Genomic DNA, 13548 nt, shown 5'->3' with positions numbered 1-13548 from the left:
AAAAAAAGGAAAAAGCTCTCCCCTCTCTCCTCGATCGGCCCACTGTCGGTCACCCCTAACTCTTTCCGACCGTCGTCTGGCCACCGTACACAGTGGTCAAAAAAACCCAAAACACAAAAAAATGTAGATCTACTAGTTTAGGACCTCTTTTAGGGATAAAACCATAAAAATACGCTCTTAAACCCCTCGAAAATCCCCCTAAACATTTCGGTTTCCCTGGATTTTGGCGACCTTTGACGAAGCCTCCCCGACTTAGGTAAACATCGGATCTAACATTTTCTTTTTATTTTATGCTTTTTACTATGAAAAGGCTCGGGTTTTGTTTTATGTCGAAACTGGAAAAAGGTTTTCCTTTTCTTTGTTTGCTCGTTATTAGAAACTAGGGGTTCCTTTTTATTGTTACTGCTTTGGAAAACTAGAAACATTTTACGTTGGTTATTTCAAAAACTTAAAAAGGGGTTTTTTCCCTAATGAGATTTGAAACTAAAAGAAATGATAAAAAAATTACTAATCGAAAAAAGAAGAATTAAAATAACCTTGAAATTGATGTTTATTGCTTTTGGATTGTCTAAAAATCGAGAGAGTTTTACATGATTTTTGTTCGGGTTTTATACCTATTTACAAAGAAAATTGAAATGATAGCTATCTTGTTTGCTTGTTGGTTGTCTCTGATACAGGGGTTGTGTGGAGCTTAGTGGCATGCATGGGGTATTTTGCCAGTATTGAGGCAAAGAAAGGTGGTCATTGGTTGGGGAGAATAAAGTAGCTACCCTAGGGTTAGGGTTAGACCTGGGTCGGGTCGAGTTTGGGGCCCTGGGTCGAGTTTGGTTAGGTCTGGTTTGGGTCTAGCTTTGGGTCTTAGTCTGGGTTTTGGTTTTTATTTTGTAAAGGGCTTGGTTTTATTTTGGGGTTTGGTTTGATTTAGGCTTGAGGCCCGTTATAAAAAAAAGAGGGTAGAAAATGGTGATTATAGATGTTCATCTTTGCTAATTGTTGTGAAACAAGAATGAAGCAAAGACAATAAAGTTCCATTTTCTAGCTCAATATTTGTTCTTCAAGCTACGGGTTCTTCTCATCATGATCTTTCTACTAGAAATGTTGATCCCTCACGCGAGGCGTTGTTGATTCGAAATGACATGAATCGAGCAATAGGTTGAACAAGTTCTTCTCTTTATGAACTTCTTCTCCCTCTTTCAGATGAGTTCTTCTCATTATGAACTCTCCATTGGAAATGTTAATCCCTCAAGTGATGCGTTACAGATTAGAAATGTCGTGAATCGAGCAATAGGTCAAACAAGTTCTTCTTATTATGAGCTTCTTCTCCCTCTGTCAAATGAGTTCTTCTCATTATGAACTATCCATTGGAAATGTTAATCCCTCAAAAGAGGTGTTAATGATTCAAAATGTCGTGATCCGAGCAATAGGTTGAACAAGTTTTCTCATTATGAACTTTTTCTCCTTCTATCGGATGAGTTTTTCTCATTATGAACTCTCCATTAGAAATGTTAATCCCTCAAGCGAGGTATTGCTGATTCAAAATACCGTGAATTGAGAAATAGGTCAAACAAGTTCTTCTCATTATGAACTTCTTCTCCCTCTTTCGGATGAGTTATTCTCATTATGAACTCTCCATTGGAAATGTTAATCCTTCAAGCGTCGCATTGCTGATTCGAAATGTTGTGAACCGAGCAATAAGTCAAACAAGTTCTTCTCATTATGAACTTATTCTCCCTATATCGGATGAGTTCTTCTCATTATGAACTCTCCATTTAAAATATTGATTGGTTTACCCTCTCTTTGAAGAGTTTTAAACCTACAAAAGATTATTATTTGTCAGTAATAATTGTGTTTAAAGTACCCAAAGGTATTGACCCAAAGGTCCTTGAATTTTGCTGAGATTCATTCCTTTCAGTGGTGATAAATATGGATTGATTCTTTGCTAAATTCGTGAAATGAAATCTTTTTTGGCTCTTTGAATTCCTTTCAGATATTCAAAACTTGATAGGAAGAATGTGTGTGCTCATATTCTGCAAATGCCTGAATATATATGCATGATGGCATTTTAGTGTTGCAAATTATGCTGCCCATTTTAAATGCATCCTGCTTGAAAGTCATGTGGATGGCCCGAAGGACTTAAGCATCATGCTCGAAAGCCATACTGATGGCCCGAAGGACTTACTAAGTAAGAGACTTTGGAAATCGTTTTCTTACTTTTTAAAAAAATCAATTTTCAAAAAAGATTTATATGAGAAACTTTGGAAATCACTTTCTCATTTTTTGATAACCATGTGAAAACATCCTGCCTGAAGGTCTTATGGATCGCTCGAAGGACTTATCATCTTGCTCGAAAGACTTATAGATGACCCGAAAAATTTAAGCATCATGCTCGAAAGACTTACTGATGGCCCGAAAGCCGTACTCATCAAGAAACCCTTAAATATCAAGCTTAGTTTTTGAAAACTTTCGTTTATAGTTATCATCAATAAACCCCTAAAAATTAGGCTTAGCTTCTTTAAAAATTCATCTAAAAACATTAAGAAACCCCTAAAAAAATAGGCTTAGCTTCTTAAACATTCATTTGGAGACATCAAGAAACCCATGAAAACCAGGCATAGTTTTTTTCAAAATTCATTTAAAGAAATCACATTGTTTGGGTAACGTGCCTCACATCAAAGTAATGATTCTTCTTGATTGGGCTCTTTGATCCTTAAGGCTTAGCCACTTAAAATAAAATCCCCTCCATTCAAGGCTCGAATTATGTTATTTCTTCGCTCTCTTCTCTCTTAAGGCAATCCGTAAAATCTATCTTGATGCATGAAATATGAATGCAATAGATATGTATCTATATGTAATTCATGAGGTTCTTGAATGCAGAAAAGTTGGTCATGTGGACATCTCAGTCTTTTTTCAATTGATCATCTTTTAATAGATCATACCTCAATATCAAGGTAACAAATTGCCAACTTATTTTGTAATCTTTTGAGGATCAGCCTGATCATCTTATGGTATTTATTTTCTGTTTTCAGTTCGGAGGAAATGTTTTCTCTCTCGAACTCTTGTTATGGCCAGGTGTATGGCCTTGACGCCACTTCTGTCTCTGACTCGGCCGCTCTATTTATTTCTTAGGATAGATCTTCCAATTGAAGAATGAATGATTTATTTCTTGATGTAAGCTCTTTTTTTTTCATCTTTTTCCCTTGCCACTCTAAAAGGTGAGGCTCATTCACCATGTCTGTTTGATTTGAATCTTGTTATCTCAATGAGATCTGGTTTTGGTAATGCGCCAATGTGGGTACTCATGGCTCTCTTCGTGCCAAAATCTTGATCTCGAATGGTTTCACTCTAGTGTCACCAATCAACAATCATATGCCATCAACATAAATGTTATCGAATAGTTTAAGTGCTTCTCTTCATGATGCCTCAATTAGATAGACACTTAAGACGTGATCAATTCTTCTAACAGAAATGTCTTGAATCTTTGCAATGAGGTGAGATATGTGTCACTTTCAATCAAGGCGATCATATGCTTCTTAATGGATTACTGACAACATCACAAGGAAGTGTTAGAAGTTCTTTACTCCAGTCTTTCTGATCTCTTGGACTATTTGATTTCAAGAAAAGCTTCGTTATTTTGACATCGTTTTTTTTCTCCGATAGAGGCAAAATGATCCTCACCAACTTCAAGGACCTTTTTTCACTAGAGATTGTCCTGTTTGAAAATGCTTTTTTCCTTCTATTTTAGAAATGAAAAAAAATTGTTGAATAAAATTTCAAAAATGTTGTCATTTTCTTTCGGCTCACAATCAAAACAAATTGTAAAACAATATTTCATTGAATATCAAATAAGTCAAATTTTCTTTTAATCATTAAAAAATTATATACATTTGAAAATTATAAAAATTAACGCTAATATAAAGCTTAGGATGACTTGAGAAGGTAATGTGTTGCAGGTTCATTTGTGGAGGTAATGTGTTTCAGGTTGCCTTCTTGTGTCCTTGATTCTGGTGTTCATTGATCTGATGAAGCAATCGTTATGCTTCTCTTCTGAAAATGTTCACTGGTTCCCAGCCCTCGCGGGCGCCTTTGGGTTGTGCATTACTGTATAAGATCATCTTCTATGTAGTGGTTGACAATCTTCACATTCGAGCTGCATTTTCATGTTTTCAACTCGAATTCTCTTTTGGTTTCAAGACGTCATCTAAAGTTTTATGCCTTGAACCCTCCTTTTATTATTTTTCCTATCATGCATTAAATATTTTAGAAACCATTTTTCTGTAAATAAAACCCTGAGGGGTAGAATGAAATCTAAAGATAGTCTCTCCACTTAGAAATCCATCTATGATTAAAAGGGATTTTTCAGGCACGTAATGTAGGTCGGAGCTCACGGTTATGAAAAAAAGGGATAAATAGGCCCAAACAAGTGTTTAAGGGTTATCGAACCAAGGATTAATTCATTCTGCTATCTTCAATCTTGTCTTTCTCGATTTAAATTCCTCATGTGTCTTTTATCTTCAATCTTAATGTGCTTGATTTGTTTTCTCTCTTCTTTTTCTTCTTTTTTCCTAGTTGACACCATAATATCTCGTTACACGTTAAAGGTCAATGCTCTTGGGTCAAACAAATTCTGGACCTTGCTCTTTGGTGCCCCACAGATCTCAATGATGTGCCTCAATCTTCAGACAATAATAACATTATGTCCATAGCTCTCAATCCTTTTTTATGTACAAATGGGGTAACTTCAATTTATCTCAAAAATTCTATCACAAGATTATCTGCGAGTTACTCCCAGGATATGTGATTAATGCATGTTGAGATACAAATTATCATGTAAATGTATAGATACTAATGCTAAGATGCAAAGATGTACATGAAAATGCAAATATGCAAATGAGAATGCAAAATACAACATGTAAATGTAAAAGGAATTGATCCCAAAAACAATTGTTCCTTAAATAATTCTTGAAAAATTGATAATGTCTCGGTACATTTGGGAAGTGCAAATATGGTCCATCTTCACCTTGTCCAACTCCTGCGAGTGTTTGGGTACTGCATCGTCTTTAAAGCTTCTACTTCATCTTCTACTTTCAGAAATTTTTCGAGTTGGTTAGTGACCTTCAACTGTTGGCTTCAGCATCAAATCTTATTGAGTCCAACTTGTTATCTCACTAGGTAGATGTTTGGCTTGTTTCCTTAGTAGGTACACTCTCTCCTGACGCTACTCGATCTACATAGAGGATCTTCAAAATTCTACCTAACCCAATGAAAGGCATTGCTGTAGGCATTGTTTTTCAAGAACCTTCTAAAAGATCAGTTATTTCAGGAGTTAATACCTTTGAAAGATATGTCATGTTCATGCAAAAATGCAATAAAGCACAATACCAGACAAAAGGAAATCAAGTTAGTAGAAACAAGAAAAAAAGAATCAAGTTAGTTGAAATGGTTAGTCAAAGAAAAGTAATCTTAGCAAAAAAAAATTAAAAACAACTCGAAGTTGAGAATGAAAAATAAGCATAAAAAGGTAATTAAGAGTTCTAACCGCGTGCGTTCTAGTTCTCTTAGGTTATCCTCATGGCTCTAGCGAGGTAGGTTTACTAAATTCTCTACATGAGGTTGGATTCTAGTAAAGGGTTCCCAAGCCATCTTTATAACCTGCTAAGGTTGACTCTAACTCTGGCCCATTACATACTTGAGAATCAGATTCTACTTAGGGGATCTTACCGCTAAAAGCGTGCCTCGGAACTAATATCCGGACAGGCAACTTAGGTTGCTTTCCAGAGGTACTTTGTCAGATCCACACAAGGAAGTCCAATGCTACTCATGAGATGTGACGTTTCTCCCAACTTAGATAAACCAGGATTGAGCTCGGGTTTAGAGCTATGGTATGCAACAATCCTAAATAACTTCATAAAAGTGTAAGCATTAACTAGAGAGAATTTTTTTTTATTTGACATAACATGACAAACTGTAAATTAAATAAGATCAAATTCATAATTTTTAGAATCCTAAATATAGGGTAGCTAACTCGTGGCTCGACTCTCAAGTTGTTTAAAAAAACAAAATGTCCCCAGTGGAGTCGCCAAGCTGTTGACACCATTTTTCGCCCGGACGAGGAAATACCAGTACCAACTTGGGGGAGTTTTTCTTTGAAAAGAATTTTGAAATTTGAGGAATTGCTACTAATAATTTAAGGTGCGATTGGCACACCCTAAAAACTGGGTGATTTTAATAAAACATTTTATTTTTATCGAAATACCAAGTTTTAAGGTCTGAGAAAATCCAAAAATCAGGTTCCGGAGTCAGTTACGCGTGGGGAAGGATTAGCACCCCCACAAGCGCCCAAAAATTGGTACCCAATTGATTACCCTATATTTAGAATAAAAAATTTTGAGTTCGAACTTTATTTTATTTAAAAATCATTACAGATGCAAAGTTGAAAAGAATATTCGTTTATTAAGGTCGATAGCATTCCCCCTAGTATAAATGCGGGATATCAACTATTGTGCCTAATAACCAGACATTGCCTTAATTTTAGAAATCATGGTGCGGTCTTGAAAAGGATGTCGACCTATTTCGGGAATCACCAGTAGTCTCCCCTGAGCATACTTGCGGTAGATATACCATCAATTCCCTTATAAGTGAACATTGCCTTAGGTTTAAAAATAAAATGTAATCAAACAAATTTTTATTTTTCTTAATTAACTAAGTGTGATTTAAGGCTCTCTCTACCATAAAGTGTCGAATTATGAGAATTAAAGAACCTAAAGTCACAAAACTAGAAATGTAGGTTCTAATATTAACCCTGTTTGTTTTTTAAATCAGTAATTGAATTGAATAATTGTGTTGGTCCCTTGAGCATTTAGCGAGGGTCAACTTGAATTATTCCCTAAATTAAAAGGACTAGATTGATATGTAACTAAAGTAGAGATTCTAACATTAATTTAAATTAATTTTATGATTCGAATAATTAAATTAGAACCTCGAGCAAAAGTGATGACCAAATTAAGAATTCTCTCAAATTAAGGACTAAACCTAAAATAAAAGTAATCTAAATGGGGACTAAAATATTAAAATATAAATCAAAACAAGTTTAATTTAAAAGACAAATGATCTAACAAGGACTAAGTTAAATGGTATTTAAAATTGGAGGAAAAAATAATTAATGAATCTAAAAGGACTAAATTAAAGCGAATCAAAAATGAAAGGTTGAAATTAAAATATTGAGTAAAGGTCTAAAATGTAATAAAAATAAAATAAAATAATAGCTAAATCGGAAATAGGCGGTGACCAAAATGCATAAATTGAAAGCATAACATCTAATTCCAAAATAAATAAAGATAAAAAAACTAATTAGTGATTAAAATATAAAAGCATAAAACCCAGTGATCGATTTCAAATAAATGATAAAATAAAACATTGATTAAATTAAAATAAAATAAAAATCGAGGACCAAAATCAAAAAAATGAAAAGAGCGTACATGGTGACTAAAATGTAAAACTCGGCAAAGTTTAGGGGACCTAAAAACTAATTATCCATATTATTTTAAGCCTAAAATACCCTATTAAACAAAATGGGAAAATTATAAAATTAATCCAGATAAATTAAAATAAAATTTAAAAGGTCACTATATATGACCAAAGTGTAAAAACACGCTAAACTTATAGGGATTAAACAATAAATTTACCAAAATAAATACATAACATGCAAAGAAAAAGGAAAAATAATAGTTTTGGTCCCTATACATGACTGAAATGTAAAATACGCTAAAGTTAAAGGGACTAAACTATGAATATATCAAAAATTATAAAGCATACATATAAATGGGTAAATTACATAAACGACCCCTACAAGTAACCACTTTGCAAAAACACGCTAAAAGTGGGGTACCTCAACGTGATTTCCCCCCCAAAATAGCACTATAAATAACACATCTTTATTTTTTTTCATTTTAAACCAAAACACACAAAAAAAGGAAAAGCTCTCCCCTCTCTCCTCGATCAGCCCACTGTCGGTCAGCCCAAACTCTCTTCGGCCGCCCCACACGGTTATCAAAAAACTCAAAATATCCCAAAACACCCCAAAATATAGATATACTAGCCTAGGTCCTCGTTTAAGGCTAAAACCACATAAAAACGCTCTTAAACCCCTCGAAAATCCCTCTAAATCTTTTGGTTTCCCCGGATTCCGACTCACTCCGATGAAGCCTCCCCGACTCAGGTAAACATCGGATCTAACATTTTCTTTTTATTTTATGCTTTTTACTGAGAAAAGGCTCGGGTTTTACTTTATGCCGAAATTGAAAAAATGTTTCCCTTTTCTTTGTTTGCTCGTTATTATAAATTATGGGGTTCCTTTTTATTTTTATTGCTTTCGAAAAGTGGGAACTTTTTTTTGTTTCTTATTTTTAAAAAAAAAATCCTAATGAGATTTGAAACTTAAAGAAATGATAAAAAATTACTAATCGAAATAAAAAAAAGAGAATAAAAATAACTTTGAAATTGATGTTTATTGCTTCTGGATTATATAAAAACCCGAGAGAGTTTTACATGTTTTTTGTTCGGGTTTTATACTCATTTACAAAGAAAACTAAAATGATAGCTATTTTGTTTGCTTGATGGTTGTCTCTGATGCAGGGGTTGCGTGGAGCTTGGTGGCGTGCCAGGGGTATTTTGTCGGTATTGGGTCAGAGAAAGGTGGTCATTGGATGGGGAGAATGGGGCGGCTACCATAGCGTTAGGGTTAAACCCGGGCCGGGTCTAGTTTGGGGCCCCGGGTCGAATTTGGTTAGGTGTGGTTTGGGTCTGGCTTTGGGTCTTAGTCTGGGTTTTGGTTTTTATAATGTAATGGGCCTTGGTTTTATTTTGGGGTTTGGTTTGATTTGGGCTTGAGGCCCGGTTGTAAAAAAAGGGGTAGAAAATGGTGATTATAAGTTTGACTCAACCACAGGGTGGGGGAAACCAACAAGAACACACTCTAGAAGGTTTCAAACGCCCCATTTCTATTGCAGATTCAGAGAAACAGGAGGATTGTGTGTGCTATAATTCTTCTGTGTATATTTAGTCCTTTAAATGTTATTTGTTTGTGTAATACTAAGATGTTTAACCGTAATTATAAAGTGCTTCGATATCTAAATGCTTGTATTGGATAAATGCGTGTGCGTGGCTGTGTGTGTCTGTGTGTGTGTCTGTGTGCGCCTGTGAGTGTATAGGGTCTGTTAAGACCTATAGGTGTAAATGGAAAAGGGATCACCAGACACCAGCACCATTCCTCCCAGGAAATGATCGTAAGTACAAATAAGAATGGAAGTAAGGCATAGGCGTATATTATTTAGACATATTGGTGCATACATGGCCATGCCAGGAATAAATCTAATATTACATAAAATGAGTGATAGAAGCTTGTATTTCCTCCGGTGTTCTCCCTTTTGTCTCCGGAACCAACTTGCAACGAATACAACAGCAAAGCCTGAGATTCCGGTGAAAACGAAAAGCATTCCTGCAATGATATTTGCCGATACCTCTTAATTCAGAAATGTAATGTTAATTTACTATGTTAGAGAAGAAAATGAGGATGACCTGCTGAGCTCCATTCCATCATAAAATTGAAACTGTAACTAGCGATCCAAGCAGCTGACCAGTGGACGGAAGTCACCAGGCTTCCAGCTTGAGCTTTAACATTTATAGGAATTATCTGACCAAGAATATGCCCCATGTTTTACTCAAATGAATCGCTTGCCTACAACTATTGGGGCAAGCTTGATATGTAAGCAATGATGAAGATTTCGATCTCGGAATTGGCACATACCTCTTACATTATAATCGAAGGTATTCCTGCCAAGCCTATTGTGTAAGATGTACCACCGATCTGTGTTTGCAGTATTAACCAGTTTATACAGGTTTGGCTCAATCCTAATCATGTATTAACCAGTTTATAGTTGTGAATATGCATGCAGATTCTACAAAGAACCGTGTATTGTGTTCTTGAGATGTCTAATCCTAATCATGGTTATGGTCATTGGCAAAATCATTTCAAAGCAGAAGACAGTAAAACTGAAGTACCAAAATGACGGGAAGTGCTAGAAACGGAGTAAGTGCCTTCAGATTGGGGATTTCCTGATTGTGGGATAAAGAAAATAAGTGGAAAGAACCAAATAAGAAATGACAGCCTCTTGATGAAGAGACTAAGCTTTGTTATACCTTAAAGCAGAATGAGTGTCCCTGGAGAAAGCAGCTGAAGCACATTGCACTTGCAGAAAGCTGCATAAAATTGATTGAAATGCCTTTTTTTCTTGTTTGTTCAACAATTTTACTATCTTAAAATGAATTGGTTACAAAACTAACCAATAGAAGTGGTCGTCTACGGGATCTATCCATTAAAACTAAACCTAAAATTGATACTGGAATCTGCTAAAACAATGTAATAGGCATGTCTCAGAAATGCTTGGAACATAATTTTACCTTAAGTCCAAGTAGAAAAGAAGACTTGAAGGTGCCTGTACAATAGCTAAAACTTGAAGGCCAAGGTTACCTGATATGCCTGTTGCAAACAGAACTTTGTGTCTTCATCTTCTTCTTTTTTTCTTTTTCCGATACCGTCTTAAACTTGTACGACAACAAAAAATAATCTATGCGGCAAAACATAGAAGATATAAATTTACCTGCTTCTTCAAATATGTTACGAGCATAATATCCCATGGCACCTGCTCCTACAAGCTGTTGCAATAACATTAGGCCAACTCCAGCCTGCAAATTCCAAGAAGCCATTTATAAAATGATCAGGCAAGTAATAAAACGAATTAGCATATTTATTCTCAGCTCACAATGAGTGAATTAGCATATCTCTTTGGGAACAATTCAAGGATACTTGCTCCTGTCCGTTGCTCAAGAGTTTCCATATGACCCTACAAGAGAATATAGCACATATCATGAGGAAATAAGCGTCCCAAATTTCATGGGGAAAAACTAAAAGATATGAAGCAAAAATCTACTCTGATAATAGCTGCTTCTTCAGAAATATCCGAGTCTCCCCTAAGAAGCTTCAAGGAAGCTTCAAACTCTTTTTCTCGACCATATTTTGCCTATAGAAGCCACTCAAATCTTGCATTTACACTGTGTCAACTCAAAAGTAAAGAATCAAGTGCAAAATTTCTCTTATATCTTTCTCTAACATGTTACGGACCTAAAAAGCTTCCGAATACTATGGAGTTAGACTTACAGCCATCTAGGGACTCTGGAATGAAACACTAAACTTAACTAACACTATCTTTTGCTTTATCTAATAATAATCACTTTAAATTTCAACATAAGTTTTTATTTATCTCAATTACTTTAAATTTATTTATTTATTTATTTATTTTATCCTTATCTTTTATTTTATCCTCATCTTTTTATTTTAAAACAATTTTTATAGCCCCTATTTAATCTTATCTTCATCCAAAACTATATCTTATGTCATCTCATCAAAATCAGAAAATTTCACTCTATCAGAAACTCCAGTCCCTGTGGACCGACCCTACTTCTCTTCACTACTTTATTTATTTATTTTTGAGAAGCCGGAATTATTTTGACAATTAAACGACGACCTGTCAGGCAGACTACTATGTTAGGCTTATCAACCATCTAGGGGACTCCGGAATAAAAAACAAGCCTATAATCTGTACTATACAGGGGATTGTACAAGGAAACGGAATGGATAAAAAATTAAAGTAAACTAACACTACCTTTAGCTTAAGTTAATAAGAAAATAGAAGTATATACCGATCATAGCCAGTGTGCGCCACGAAATGATCGTTCCAGTGAAAAATATAAGTACAAACCCACAACTAGTCATCAACTGCACCATTAAGAAGCTTAAATCAAAATAACGATAAGCTGAAAAATCTCATTTTCAATTATGGGTTTAGTATAGTTTACCTGATTTGCCGATGCAAATGATCCACGGTGACTTTCAGGTGTTATTTCAGCTATGTAAACAGGTGCCTGTTTTCATATAGAAAGTTCAGCTATATATATCATTGTTAAGTTACTTCAAAACTGTTGCAAGCTGATGAAATATGTATGAACTGCAAACTTTAGTACATTACCACATAACAAATCACGCCGACCCCAATTCCGATCAACAGCCTTCTTATGTCCAGCCACAAAGCATTCTTCCAACAGAAAGTGAACATTAACCTCTTACGATCTTTCTTACGAATTGTTTCGTTATAAAATTCAAAGCTAAGCTTAGCTTGACCGGAAAGGAAATAATCGAAAGTGGAAGTTAACCTTTGCGAATGTTATTGATAGCCACCCTGCAGTGCAGAAGACATCAGAGAACCACGTTCTGTTTCTCAAGAGTATATTAACACATTCATTTAGAAGAATATGTAAAGGCTTAACCAAACAAATATAACTTACCCGTTTTCGACCGATAAGATCTGATACCTTCCCAGTTAATATTGCTCCTACCTTTCCTCCGATCGTCATTATTGAACCGAAAACAGAGTACTGCAAATTGGTAGCAAATATTACACATCTATATTACTAGGCTTCTTTGTTTCTGCACTATACCTATATCTGTCCAATACATAATCGAATATAAATATGAGATAAACCTAGAAAAAATTAAGTATACCTGTGTTTATCACTCACCATAATCCGAGTAAGATAGTTAAATAAACTCACCTACAGCTTTCTTGTGCTTTAAGTAAGTAGAAGCTTATTCAATACATGTGTTTTTCTGTTTCTAAAGAAAGTAAAAATTGAGTGGAAAAAAAGTACAAACTGTTGAAATAGAGAGGCTCAAGTCTTCCATGATCCCATTCTGCGCAGGTGATGAAAAACCCATCTGGTTTCATTTTCAAAGTTAGTTCATTACTTCAATCAATTCAATCTTCATTATATCATAAATTAATAATACTTACATATTAACATAAATTTAAGGTTCTTTTTGTTAAAAAAAATCATAATACTTAGTACTTACATATTATATCAGGTTGAAAATATGAAGATGAAAGTGGAGAGCTTACAGAGCAGCCATAACAGAAAGAGCCACAAACAGTAACAAACGTACTGAAGACGAGAACGGGTGTCAACGAGGAAGCTGCCGGCGATGATGACATGTCATCGCCGGCGCCATTGCTGCTTGGTTTTGTTTCTTTTGGCGGTCCATATCTGCCTATTAACAGCCCTTCTTCCAGGCTTTCCCTCTCCATTTTTCCTACTTCTGAAATTGTTGAAGAACCAAATCAAACGTTAAATCTATATCTCTGCCTTTTTTTTTCCATGATAGAACTTTCAACCTTTTCTACATAAATAAAGAAATACCCACCTAATTTCTTTTAGCAATATTTTATGTATACATTTGCAAAAGTGACCATAATTACAATAATGGATATCTTTTTATATGAATTCACGTTTCTTACTTGTACACACGTTAATAATTTGTTTTAAAATTTGGGTAACGTACACAAATGGTCCCCCAACTATAGGATAATCCTTTATTGAGTCCTCCAACTACTAAAAGTTACAAAATGATCCCTTGATTATAAGGAGTTACTTTGTTAAGCC

General features: G+C 34.9%; 1 pseudogene; it reads right to left on the bottom strand.

Annotated features, from left to right (window-relative positions):
* Positions 1-9309: 9309 nt before the first annotated feature.
* LOC120115737 lies at positions 9310-13041 on the bottom strand (annotated as a pseudogene).
* Between the last annotated feature and the right edge of the window lie 507 nt (positions 13042-13548).

The sequence above is a fragment of the Hibiscus syriacus genome, unplaced genomic scaffold, assembly GCF_006381635.1.
Source record: "Hibiscus syriacus cultivar Baekdansim isolate YM2019G1 unplaced genomic scaffold, ASM638163v2 tig00110271_pilon, whole genome shotgun sequence".
Classification (NCBI taxonomy): Eukaryota; Viridiplantae; Streptophyta; class Magnoliopsida; order Malvales; family Malvaceae; genus Hibiscus; species Hibiscus syriacus.
The sequence above is the reverse complement of the archived record's forward strand: the minus strand, read 5'-3'. Positions and strand labels throughout refer to the sequence as shown.